The 13,101-nt window shown below is 45.4% G+C and overlaps 1 pseudogene; it reads left to right on the top strand.

The window, feature by feature from the left end:
- The first annotated feature begins 11,466 nt into the window (after positions 1 to 11,466).
- Positions 11,467 to 12,325, top strand: LOC115311186 (annotated as a pseudogene).
- The last annotated feature ends 776 nt before the right edge of the window (positions 12,326 to 13,101 follow it).

Raw genomic sequence — 13,101 nt, 5'->3', positions numbered from 1 at the left:
CAGATCCCGAAGTCTGGAGTAAGCTTTCTGTCCGATGGCAGTGATCAAAACAGAAACTTTCATCCGATCGGTCTTGGTTTTCTCTTTTTGCAATTGAAAATACTCTTGAAGGCGTTCCTTGTACTCGTCCCAGCTTGTTCCTTCTTCATAAGGTCCAATCGAACGCGATAGGTCGTCCATGTTGAACAGTACCTGGTTCGGTCGATTCTTGCCCCGGTAGATCAGGTCTAGGTCGACTCCCCGTCGCCACTTTGTTGTGTTTCTAGGACCATGAAGTAATCGTAGTCGTTACGAATAAACCTTTAGTACACATCGAATAACTATTTACAATCTGGGTGATTCCGGTATCGGCAGACGGCGGCGTTCGGCTGGCTTGCTGGCTCGCGTCGGTCAGCTCGAGCTCGCTTCTTCATCGTCGTTCCGTGTGTCTACTCTTGGACACAACAAAATGACAAAACGCTTAGCTGTCTAAAATAATTTACACCAGAAGATAGCCGTAAGGCATGCATTTTTTACGCTCACAAATAACGTGTTGAGCGATGGACAGGACGCAGACATACAATTTAGCAAGTGTTAACATTCGAACAATATACTGTACGTACCACACGATGCAGCGTTATCTCAAAATGATTTATTTGAGAAAGATCTAAAAAAACACTGTCACAGTAGACGACAGTCACATCTTGATGATCGGACGGAATCCAAGATGACTGCGTTTTAGGGCACGTTTGGGGAAGAGCTTCCTTTTTTCACAACCGCATCAAGGCAAAGGAACGAACGCGACTAACCCGTTTTACCCCGACCCGGACAACTATTTTTGTAGATGACTGAGGATTCTACACGGATTATCTCTGGGAGGGTGTAGAACAACGTTCACAAGATAGCGTCGAGGGCCGCTCGACGTCCTTCACCTTTTTTGTTTCCCGTGGGTGCCCAGCAGAAAAGTTTGAATGGCAGGCACTTACCAGCCTTATTTCTCACAACGGAAGATAACACAAAAAGGGTACGCAGCACGCATAAAAAATTAAGTGGAAACTTTCCAGAGGGATTAGAAAACGTCGAATGCAAAACCGCAAAAACGTAGGTAGAGAACCGCGCTGAGCGGGTCTTCACAGTCCCAGAGAGTGGCAGAAAATTTCTAGCTGACAGAGGGCGCGAGAGTCGTACCAGCCGCGTCAACATCAGCGACATTGCTGTGGCCTATGAGCGTTTTTTGGAAAGGTTTAAATAGGGCTTGTTCAGTGAAAGTAGCGGGCAGAGCCAGCCCGTACGCCAAACGCAAATATAGATGGCTTGACAAGCTCTCTTGTCCAACCAGAAGCTGAAAATAATCACCTAGCCATGGCAGCGAGGAAGAGTTAAGTGTAGCAACCCTCCATGGTTGAAACTATGGTGCACGCAAGGTTTCGATTATGGTTATGCAAGAAGATGGCAGAAACGAATGTGACGCTTGATTTCTGTTTTGCTGAAACGGTGTCTGACCACTTGATGCCAGATTCCCGGCACACGGCGCCTGGTGTACGGATTCCGTCAATCGGTCTGATGGTCGAGCAAGATTTTATATCTTCTCTATATTCCACCGTTATTCTGCATGGCCGTGATCAAAACATCTCATGAACCCCGGTAACCGAGAGTTACTCCGACGCTCTTAATTTTGTTTCTCGCGACCTCCTCCGGGATATTATGCGCGGCGTCTGGTTTACCACGTTCGAATTTGTGAACACGCTCTGGAACACGCCCAGCCCAGCTTCAGCCATCGGTGCCTCCTCATTAGCCTCCTATACATCCCAACGAATGGCTAAACTCTTTCTATATGTCTCTGAAGCAGAGGACACATGAGCGACAGAAACGGGTGCGGCGCGTTGCAGTTTCCATAGCAACTTGCGCGGAGGTATTGATATGGCAGCATGAATTTATGTCACAGCGTTCACGCAAGATGCTATAGAAACTGCTGCGCAACGCCTGTTTTCATTACTCATGTGTCCCGCGCTTAATAGTACATTATAGACAACCATTCTCCCGGTTGAAGAGACTTAATTTTGTTTCGAGTTGTGACGGCGCGAACTTATTGCGCTCAATATTATCTTCAATTGACAAAAGAGAGCATAGGAAAATATTTCCAAAAACACGATATCGATGTTTAATACCCATTTCCACTATTCAAAAACAGGGTTTACGTGCTTTGCTGCAGATTACTTCGAAATAAAATAGGACTGTTTGTTTGTCTTCTATGAAAGACACTCGAGCACGCTCTTTGTGCACCAAGATGTGCTCGGAGCGAGAGCGGCGTCTTCGCGCTCCGCCACCTCACGTCTCGGAACAAGATGGCTGCGTTGGCAAAAATATTGTTGAGACGAAAGGCGCAGTTGACCTGCTGCCCCTTTTCAGGTGAATAAGGCTGAATACGGCAGGTAATGACAGCTTGATTTAAAAGCCAGAAAGCAATTACGTAGCAGTCTGTAAAAGGTTTATTCGTGCATCTCTCCTGAAAACGATTTGAAAACGGGCTCAATTTGGTCTGCCGGTCGGACAAGTTTGACAGTTTCCCTGTTTGACAAGCAAGTTCAAGAATGTTGTTTTTCAATTAAATGTGAGCAGGACGCTTGGTCAATAAATATATCGGTAAAAGTAACATCGGCAAAAAGAAAAAGCTTCAAAAGTAATGAAATATTTGAAGAAGCTTATAACGTCACCATCTTCTTTACTCAACACTCTGCCTTTCACGCAGGTATTAATTAAGTTATCTTCTAATAGTTACTTAAGTTATCCCCAGCAAAATGGAAGATTTCGACGGGGGGGGGGGGGGGGGGTGGAGGGGAGGGGGCGCGGCTCTGATTCCCCCCCCCCCCCCCCCCCCCCCGTCTGGTCTGGTCTGGGCTCTGGCACCCAGTATGACGTTTCACCGGGCTTTCCTTTACCGCGCAGATTATTTGTAAGATCTAAGCCTAAGATCAACCTTGTCCTTTGCCAAGCTTTATCCGTAGAATACATGCGATTGGCTGTCCCAAGAGATCTGCGGGAAAGCAGACGCTTCAGGTTTCTTAGATTGATATCGGATTCACTATGCGCCAAATTACGGTAAAACGGAGGCATCCTAGAGAGTTTTAGCATATTGTTTTTTCGCCCCCATAACGACACCCGATAGAGATACGATGCACACCCAAGGCCGCCGGAGGGGAGAGGAGGTATCGTCATGGGGGCGAAAACATGATCTGCTAAAGCTCTACTATTTTAAAACGTCACAAGGATTAAAAAAAAAAAAAAGAGTATGGACGTTGCGCCGCATTGTGTGTAATTTCGCATCATTTTCAAGCCTCCAAAATTTTCATCAGACGGTTTTGGAATGCAACAAACGACGACCTTGTTTGGTCGCTCAAAAAGAGTTGCGTAGATCGTGAAGGCAAGCGAGGAAGGACGATGCATGTGTTAAATAGCGCTAAGAGGAGAAATCACAAAGGTTTATGTACAATACTAATATTGGTGAGAACGTTGCAATCCGTTGAGTCGTTCAATGTGCGTCGCGTCGTTCGGTATTCGTTGACGCAATCTATTCAGCACTTCGCCCTCTTCGTTCTGCTATCTCGTTTTTCTCGCAATTTAGCATGTCCTTTTCGTCGTTTTCACTCAATAAATAAAGTCCTAATTAAATTATTTTACGAAAAATCCCCCGCATTGACCTGCTCATTTGTTGAGGGACTCCAGTCGGTACAAAAGCTGGACCAGTCTTTTGACAACCACCTCATGGAGAAGCTTAACTGCGCATGACCATACGAGTCCTCGCGTCCGGGGAAAGTTGAACGATGCGTCCTGTTTTCTAGCTCTGACGTGGCTGTAGATGTTCGCACGCTATGGCGAAATCACCCTCGTCGAGTCCACTGGATTTGATGGGTCGGGAATGCTGAGCAGAGCGTAGTTCATTTAAGTTTAGGTACATTTCGGCAGGCCATTACTCATCTCCTTTTGAATATTGTATTGTGGAATTGATGTCGTTCAAAAGGCAATGCAATCTTCTTCCATTTTATATTATGTATGTATTGGTTTACACTGTCCCTGCGCATTTGTAGCGTTGCGATAATGATGGCGGGGACCCTCACTTGCTCCGCCGGCTCATATTTTATGAACGATCATTAAGGCCTGGCTCACACTTGCGAATCGGCGGGCGAATCTGCAAGAATTCGGCCGCCGGGCGTAGCGTCCACTGTGCATTGCCGCGGCCGATTCCGCGTCGGCGGCAGCGGATTAGCTTTAAGTGTGAACCAGGCCTAAAGACAACAGGTCCCAATAGGGCAGTTTTGTTAAGGTGATGTCGGAGCAGAATGTAACGATACGCTTTTTTCGTACTTGTACTACTTTGTTTTGTTCATCTCTCCAAATAATGCCTTTAAAATGTTCATTTTTTAGCACAAATATATTTTGAATGACAAGCGCAAGGGCAATGAAATTAGCTACAGGTGTAGTGCTTATAATTGTTAATATGAAAAAAAAAAACGCTGTATACATTTTTGTTTTGTTTAGATATTCGATATCAAACTTAGCACTTTTTTTTTGCTTCGAGTCATGGTACTTAAATGCCGCTGGAGAAAAAAATTAAACAATGATAGTCTTTTATAGCATTTAGAACTGCAATGGTAGCCAAAGGGGTCGACGAATGTTTTTTTTTTTTTCATTTTCTAAGTCATAACTCTTCAGGAGCCCTTCAAACTTATTTGTTTTTGACGCATATATTTTATTAACATCAAACAGATTTATTGGCATCTAATAATATTTATTTTATGGAATAGATATAAATTGCGATGTATTAGATTTTCACAATGATCTTGCTGTGGTTTTTTGATAGGTGTAGAACTTAGCTCATTTTAAAAACAATTAAAAATTGCTTGGGTGTTTTGTTGCGCTACCTGGCGGATGGTAGACAAAACGGCTGATTTTTAATGTTCAAGAAATTTTCGAGGGCGGCGTTGGCGTCTGTATCATCATGAATGCCTTTGTCCTTGTAACTTACCATTTAGAAAATATATTGGAAGATCTGCTATCGACAAATGAACGGTTTAAGTGCCGGGTCAAGTTAATAAATCTAAAAAAAATATAATTACACTAGCCTAGCGTGATATAATGCGCTCAATATTCGATATGATTGAAATCAATAAACAATAAAGCCGAAAAGGAAAAGAATACACCCGAGTTCACTTCATACCTAGAGCCACTAAATGAGCTGCGTTTAAAGTATCGGGAATTCGTTCCCCAAAATTTTTTTTGGGTGCCGCCATTTTGGGTTTTTTGCCGAGCAGACGCAACTGCCGATCGTCATGATTCAAAAGTGCGACTTCGCTGCATTAGATCTCGTACTAGGAAGCTGCTGCAATATTGCTAGGCATCAGCATAGCAATCACGGGCTGTTTAAACATTTGTAGAGGACGGAAAAGCGTTTCCTGTGATTTTAGATAAAGCTTCAGATAACTGGCAACCATGATTTTAAGTCACAATATGTCCAAGCGTCGTTTCTCTGAAACGTAGCTAATTTACTGGCACTAGCGGGAACACTGAGGAAGTGGCAGGAGTCAAAAGGTAGTGGCTTGTGAAATCCACAGGGCTTACGTCATGGCCCCTCCAGGTATTACAAGCTTCTTGAACAACAGCATGAATAGTGTTATTAGAGTAGCTACGCTCCAGTGTAGCGACACTTGGCCATATTGTGGCTAAAAATCAAGGTTGCCAGTTATCTGAAGCTTTATCTGAAATCACAAAAAACGCTTTTCCGTCCTCCACAAGTGTTTAAATAGTTTTCGACAGAGCAAAGGAATATTACATGAGCTTCCTAACACCGAATCTAATGCTGAGGAAGTCGCACTTTTGAATCATGACGATCGACAGTTGCGTCTGCTCTGCACAAGCACCAAAATGGCGGCGCCCACAAGAACGTCGGGGAACGGAGTACCGATACTCTAAGCACAGCTCATTTAGTGGCTCTAGTTCCCGCGAACCTTGTTTCCCCTCACTGAAGGTGAAACTAAGTATGAAATATTCACCATTATAATAGCTTATTTAGTTATAACTAACTCCACATAATGAGAGGAGGAAGCGGCCAGGTAGGAGGAGGAACGCGGGTTTTATATGCGACCGTCCTAACGGTCTCAAAAGATAGAACGCGCGAGCTTGCGCTGGCTTAAAAAAAGACGATCCAAAGAAAAAAGGCGGCGCGCTCTGTTCTTTGTGATTGTGCGCCCAATTTATATACCGGTATATAGGGTGGTTCAAGTCACGAGGCTCGATTTAAAATAGACTGTAAAAATCGACGCCTGCACGTAGCCACGTAAACTTTTCGTCAAATGTGTATTTCACAGGTCGTTTTTTTTTTTTTCTTACAAAAAGACAAAACGGAGTTCTCTATTAGTGAAAAATAGGGCTAAGAAACTTGCAAAGGTCTGCGGCGGGCGGCGACCCAGACGACCAAGTCCAGTAGCGTGCTGTGTTTGCCGATCGTATTGATAGATGGCGTCGGGAGCAGCGTCTGAAGCTGCAGCCAATGTTGCTAAAACACTCGGTTTTGAAACTCGCCGTCAAAACCTGGGCCGCTGGCGTCCACCGAGACCGAACTAAATACAACAGCGCCACTCTTTATCATTTGTCCGTACTGTGGTCACCTTGAACTTTTAGAAACGATGTTTTGTGCGTAAAAACTAACGGAAACTACTCTTTTTGTATGAAATTTATTGGAGTTTAGTACAAAATGAAGGGCGCGTGATGTCTTTAAAATCTTTAGAATCCAAGATTTTGCGGCACAATTAATATTGTTTTTATACAACCATGCCTCAGCGGCGCTTTCAGGTAGCGCGTCCCGGCCTAGGTTCATTATAACTTCGGTAGTAAGACGCGGTGGGTCTGCTGGGGAGACGGGGGTGGCACCAATGTAACCTCTTCCACTGTATCTGCTTCGGCGCCAAAATGGCCGGTTAAAGCCAAAATAGAAGTGATATGCAGTTCCCCGAATGGCTGCTGCGGGAAAAATGGTGGCGTTGTGTTCGTCATTAGCTCGGTGCTCAAGGACAAACTTCAAAGCAGCCTCTATGGCAGTTTCCCAACTGAGTGGGTTAGTAGCGTTGGCTGCAGCCGACCAGTGAAAGAAAGCAGACGACACGCAGACAAAATCCAAAAAAAGCGCCGCCGTCATGCAGACACGTTTTTTTACTTCAAGTTTTGCTTTTATTGTCAGCATATATTTTGTTAACCGAAGGTACGTTTCAAAAAGATTATGTTCGTTTTAATAAACCACGGTGGTCGCGAGCCGTCGCGATAAAAAGGTAGCGCCATCAATCAATACGAACGCCGAACACACCCCGCTACTGGACCCCTGTCGTCTGCGTCGCTGCCCGCCGTAGACCCTGTCAAGTTTCTTGGCCTTATTTTTTACAGAATCTGAGGTACGCTTTGTAATTGTACAAGAAAAACCGACCTGTGAAATACACCTTTGACGAAAAGTTTAAATTGCTACGTGGAGGCGTCGATATTTGCTGTCCATCTTAGATCGAGCCTGGCTACTTGGACCACCCTATATTTGAAGATCGACAATGAACGTCGATCGTCTTGAGGTATGAGGTAATGTCACGTAATAATGGTATATAAATAATAAACATAATAAAGAACTGAACGACTCAATTTTTTCATTCTTCTACTGTAACATGGCGGTAGCCTATTGTACTTAGTGTTGATGAACAGCAATTTGAGGTGACGAGGTAATGATTAAATGATGAAGCTCTATAAGGACGAGCACATTAGTGGCTGTCGAACCACAACGTACAGTGCCAGACGTGTTTCAAGTGTAGTGTACCCAAAGACATTTCTTCACCCGCAACAGATAATGGCAGATTCAATGAGGATGCTACTTTACAACTGTACGTGGAACAGTAAAACTGCACTGTGCAAAAGTGCGGCTTGTTCGTTAATATGAAGGACGGAATTCTAGCAGCCTTCCCTGATTGACTAGTTCGAACAAATGGCCTCGTTGACGTACTGTCTTCGCTCCAAAAGATTCTTGAAGTCTACTGAAACTGCAAAAGCGTATGAGGCGAAAAATAAGAAAAAGGAGTTTTTTCAGGTCCGCCTGGGATCCACATCTGAGAGTGTGGATCCCAGGCGGACCTGAAAAAACGGTCTCTCAAGAAGTCGGAAGAGATATTTAAGGCACGGCACTGCCGCAGAGCCTAACTCTTGACTACCACCAATCCCTTCCTCACACCCTTCCCTCCTTTTCAACTCTTTGCTCGCCGGCATCTTGTCACGCGCCGCCGAATTCGGACCAGGACCATCCTCACCCCTTACCTGCTACAGCGGTTCCGTCAGCACAGCAGCACCCACCGCGAAAGGGGCAGTGGTCCTTCCACCACCAACCTTCCCGGTACATGCGCATTGTACCATAAAAACGCTGATCTGGAGCACCTGCTCTGGGACTGCACGCTATACTCGAAGCCCCAAACCGGCACCTTGGCTACCATTCAGCAGAGTTTCAGGCATACCTCGCTGCATGCCTGGGCCTGCCCGGATTCCTCCTTCCCCAAAGTGAACGCTATCGAACTCTGGCAATCGCCACTCGCGTACATCTAGGTCTCTGCAGCTCCCCCTGTCGGCACGCGGCTTCAAGGCCTTCAGCTCTCCACCACTGAGCCCAGACAAAACACCAGGCCTGAACCTACCGTACATCTATCCTCTAACGCCGTCGCACCAACCGGGCCAACAGAGAAGAATGGAGGCCCCCGGTCCCCCGCTCCTGTACCCTAAACCCTTTCACCACAGCATTTCTTAATGCAAAAAAGTGAAATAAACCTTCCTACCTACCTACCTACCCATTCTTTCTTGTGCACCGTGGGGTCCACCCATGTCAAATTACCGTCCGAGAAGGGGGGGGGGGGGATCGACTTTGATTGGGGGGGGGGGGGGGGCCTCCCTCGTCACCCCCTGCCCCTTTGGATCGGCCCTCGTAATGATAATGGTAACATCAGAACATTCCCTGATTTACCATTCCTACCATTGCTGCTTCGAAACTCGCCTTTATACCACATGCCCAGTCCGTACTATTACGGAGCGCGGCGCATGCCAGAAGAAATTTTGGATTGCAAGCATTTCATTACACAGTCCCATCTGAAATCAACAAACCCATTAAAAGTAACATTCACGTTCAATGCCTGCCAAAGGGTCAGATGAGGAATACCGGCTGATTAAAAATACTTTCAAAATAAGCCTAGACATTGTTAACATTTGTTGGCGTTATTCTAGTGGGATTGCGTGGTAATATTTGCCGCTCAAATCGGCTAATTATGCATGCGTACATACTCGCGGAGATTGGCTCAAAAGTCCTTCCTGGTGCGACACAGGTTGTTGCATTTGACTTGACAACGGGGTGGAGCTGACTTCAGATCCTTTTTCGCGCTCAACTGGTGAAGAAGTGTGATCAGCTCCGCAACGTTTTCGTATAAAATCCATAGATAATAACCAGATCTTAGCTGTTCTGTACGTAACGTTAGCCGAAGTGAGTAGCGAATTCAGAGAATCTTGGAACACAGGCTGGCTGCGAGAATTGTACAAAACGAAATTCCTGGAATGCTGCCGCCTTGAAGTTTGCAGTATAAGCACAAACACCGATTACCGTAATGAAACGTTTAAGGATAAAATTCGAGTAATCAGAAGAATAAACACTACGATTATCCTTGCGCTAAATGGTCGCCTAAGAGCATAATCTTGCTGGAAAGGGAGAAGATTCAGACACCTTCGATGTTTTTTTTTTTTTTTCTTGTTAAATGTAATTAGATCACCCTGCATAAAACAGGAGTCGCAGAGATGCAGAGAGGCCGCCTTTGGTTCATTGCGGTTAGCTATCTGAGCCTGGATAAACGACCAACAGTGCCGAGCTGTGGAAACCCTTAAATCTCAAAGCTATTTTTGATTAAAAAAAACAACAGAAGAATTGCAAATGTTTCGCAAGTACGTTTCTTTTCTTTTTTTCTTTGTTCTGTTGAAGTAAAAAAGAATACACAGGATGCTTATATCTTCGTAAGTTTTCTCCATCGTCTCCTTGTTTTTTTGCACGATACCAACCTAGTTTCGGTTTGAAACCGTCTGCAAGCGTGATATTTTTCGGCCTGGTGCACTCACTACTGACACTGAAATGAAGATTGACGCATAGGTATCACGCCCCAAAATTGGTTAAAAGTGATCAAGCAAATCTTCTAATGACAACCGCACGTTTTTACTTTTAACACGTTATACTTTTTGTTCTGAACGGCCTACTATATCCAGAGCTCGAAGAGTAGCCATCAGAGAGCACAATGCATCACGGGAGTCTGTGACGTCACTCTTCCCAGCATATGCGAGGCTACGGGGAAGCTGGCGTGTTTATAATATTGACTCTTAGCGGCGTTAAACCTAGCCATAAGAGGTGCACGAAGCCTCGTTGGGCAAGGCCAACAGAGGCGAAAAAAAAGTGATTAACCTGCAATTCAAACTTTACGGACCTCCTCCAATTCTCATTTTGATTTCCTCTTTCTAGAGGAGTTTAATAGGCGTGGGAGACAAAGGGAAATCCGTTTCGACCAAGTTCGGCAGGGAGGGCGCGCACGCAGACTGTCGACGTACTTCTGCAGGGTGATGCTTTAACGGCACAATTGGTTTAAAGGCGTTTCAAGTGGCCATCGGAACATCCACGGGTTTATTCGTTATAAAAAAAACGTGTCGACGTCTTTTCAAACAAAATAACGGTGTCTCCGTAATGTTGCCAGAACGTAGTTGATATCTAAACGATAGAAATCGCACTAGAATTTCGTTTCAGTGCCCCTTTAAATAAGAGAACACTGCCACAGCTAGAGCGTATTAAAGTCGACCGTTAAATTTCCAAATACAATTTGCCTTCAGAAATCGAAACTTAAAAAGTTAACTGGAACTTCAATGTTTTAAACAAATTCTTAGTTTTAACTAATTGAGCAGGCGCACCTTGGTCATCAAGAACATGTGGCTTAACATGTCGATTCTCGTACGGGCATCTCCCTGGCCTTGAAGTGGCGCCTGAACTGCGTTATTTTATCTATTAGTTATGCTTTTGCTATTTTTTGTTGTCTCGTGCCCCACACCTGCAGATGAAAAAAAGAAACTGCGTGGAAAGCGGAAGCTAGGCTACATTCAGTGTTGAGGGATCTCAATGGCTCTGCCTCTCACTGTCGTTCTGTTCAGGGCGTTTGCCACATGTGGCAGGTTCGAGGTCTACATATTATGACGTCTCGCGCAGGCCTTGCCTTCTGAGTAATGTTGCGCTGGTATCAGTCTGCTTATGCGAATGATCAACATTAACCATACCACTACGGCTCCGCTATAAAAGACCCAAGCTTGCGCATCCTCAAATACATCTCCCAGGGAGCGTCAGTTGAATCGCACGCTCTTGTTACAGACCGTGAATCGAGAATTTATCCGCACCTAGTACATATTATGTCGATGAACAAGTTTCGTCTTGCTCTACTGCAGCTCGCTGTGAATTCCAACAAGGCTGAGAACCTCGAAAAAACAAGTCGGAAAATCAGAGAGGCGGCCTCCAAGGGAGCGAAGATGGTGGTTTTACCAGAATGTTTCGGATTCCCGAACGCGGCGCCGAACTTTCCAAAGTACGCCGAGACGATTCCCGGTGACTCCAGCGAGATGATGTCCCGCAGCGCCAAAGAAAACCAGGTGTACCTCATTGGCGGCTGCATGTCGGAGAGTGACAATGGGAAGTTCTACAGCACCTCCCTGGTCTACGGGCGAGACGGTTCGATGATCGCCAAGCACCGTAAAATACACCTTTAAGGCTTCAACATTCCCGGAAAAATCAGGTTCAGTGAAGCAGACTTTATAAAATCGGGCAACCGACTGACAACCTTCAACACTCCGTTCTGCAAAGTGGGCGTCGGAGTATGCTTCGACATGTGTTTTGCATATGGCGGAGGCCTACGGGCAGCTCGGGTGCAAGTTGTTGGTGTACCCTGGCGCATTCGACACGATTACTGGTCCATCGTACTGGGAGATGCTGCAGAAGGCCAGGGCGTTCGATAATCAGGTGTACGTTGCCACGGCGTCACCTTCAAGGGATGAATCTGCGAGCTACGTCAATTGGGGACACAGCATGTTGGTGGATCCGACTGGCGCGGTGGTGCAGTCAGCGGGGCATGGTGAAGAGCTTGTGCTTGCTGATATCGACTTGGATCAGATAGATGAGGCGGCGAACAAGTTTCCCATTAACAAAGAAAAGAAAAATTATATCTATAACCTGGTGATCAATAAGGGGTTGGAATCTACTGTGGCGGCTTCTTAAACAATGCGACGTGCGATGTCGCCTTCGCAGTAATCTCTGGCGCCAGCTCTGCTGGGAGAAATCCTGAGCTCTGTTGGTTGAGTCTTTCTAATCGTTACAAAAAAAAATATTTTGTCTCGAACGATTCACAGCAAGCTTCGTGTGTGCAACAGATAAATTTCTCGGTAATGGGTTATTCATTTGTCATTTTCTAAATACTTTCTTGCTTAAGGACTTAAATAAAGTTTGACCGGGTGCACCATTTTTCGTCTCTATCATGACTCTTATTCTAGTATATGACGTACAGGTCGTGTCCCAGCTGAACCTATAGCGAAAAGCCGTTTCCTCGTCGCGACGGTCAACCACATTACCTCCTTTTTTCATCTTCGTCCCAATTTTTAAGACCTTTTCTTCGTCTTCTTTGTATGCGCTCTATTTCGTGCAGCTTTTATTAATATCTATGGGGGATTTGTGGCGAAGTGTTTTAACACACAGCAGCCCGTAGCCCTCGGAGCGAAAGGTCACGCTTCAGAAACCAGTAACCCTGAATTTCCCCACCCTACCCGATTCGATGATGAGCATCGTTCCAGGATGCGACCGTATACCCATAGTGCATGATGGACTTTAAAGACCGCAGTATAGCAATCGTGCTGCACTGAATAAATGTTTCACCATCAATGGGTAACAATGTCGTCATACTCCGGTAGACTAAACTCTTGCTGCCTAAACAACTAGCGGCTTATCAGTTTTGCTCAGCAAGGACGGGCTGCCGAGGGCAGACCGTCCTTGCTGACGGT

Source organism: Ixodes scapularis, unplaced genomic scaffold (assembly GCF_016920785.2).
Source record: "Ixodes scapularis isolate PalLabHiFi unplaced genomic scaffold, ASM1692078v2 PGA_scaffold8__174_contigs__length_109621045, whole genome shotgun sequence".
Taxonomy (NCBI): domain Eukaryota; kingdom Metazoa; phylum Arthropoda; class Arachnida; order Ixodida; family Ixodidae; genus Ixodes; species Ixodes scapularis.
The sequence above is the reverse complement of the archived record's forward strand: the minus strand, read 5'-3'. Positions and strand labels throughout refer to the sequence as shown.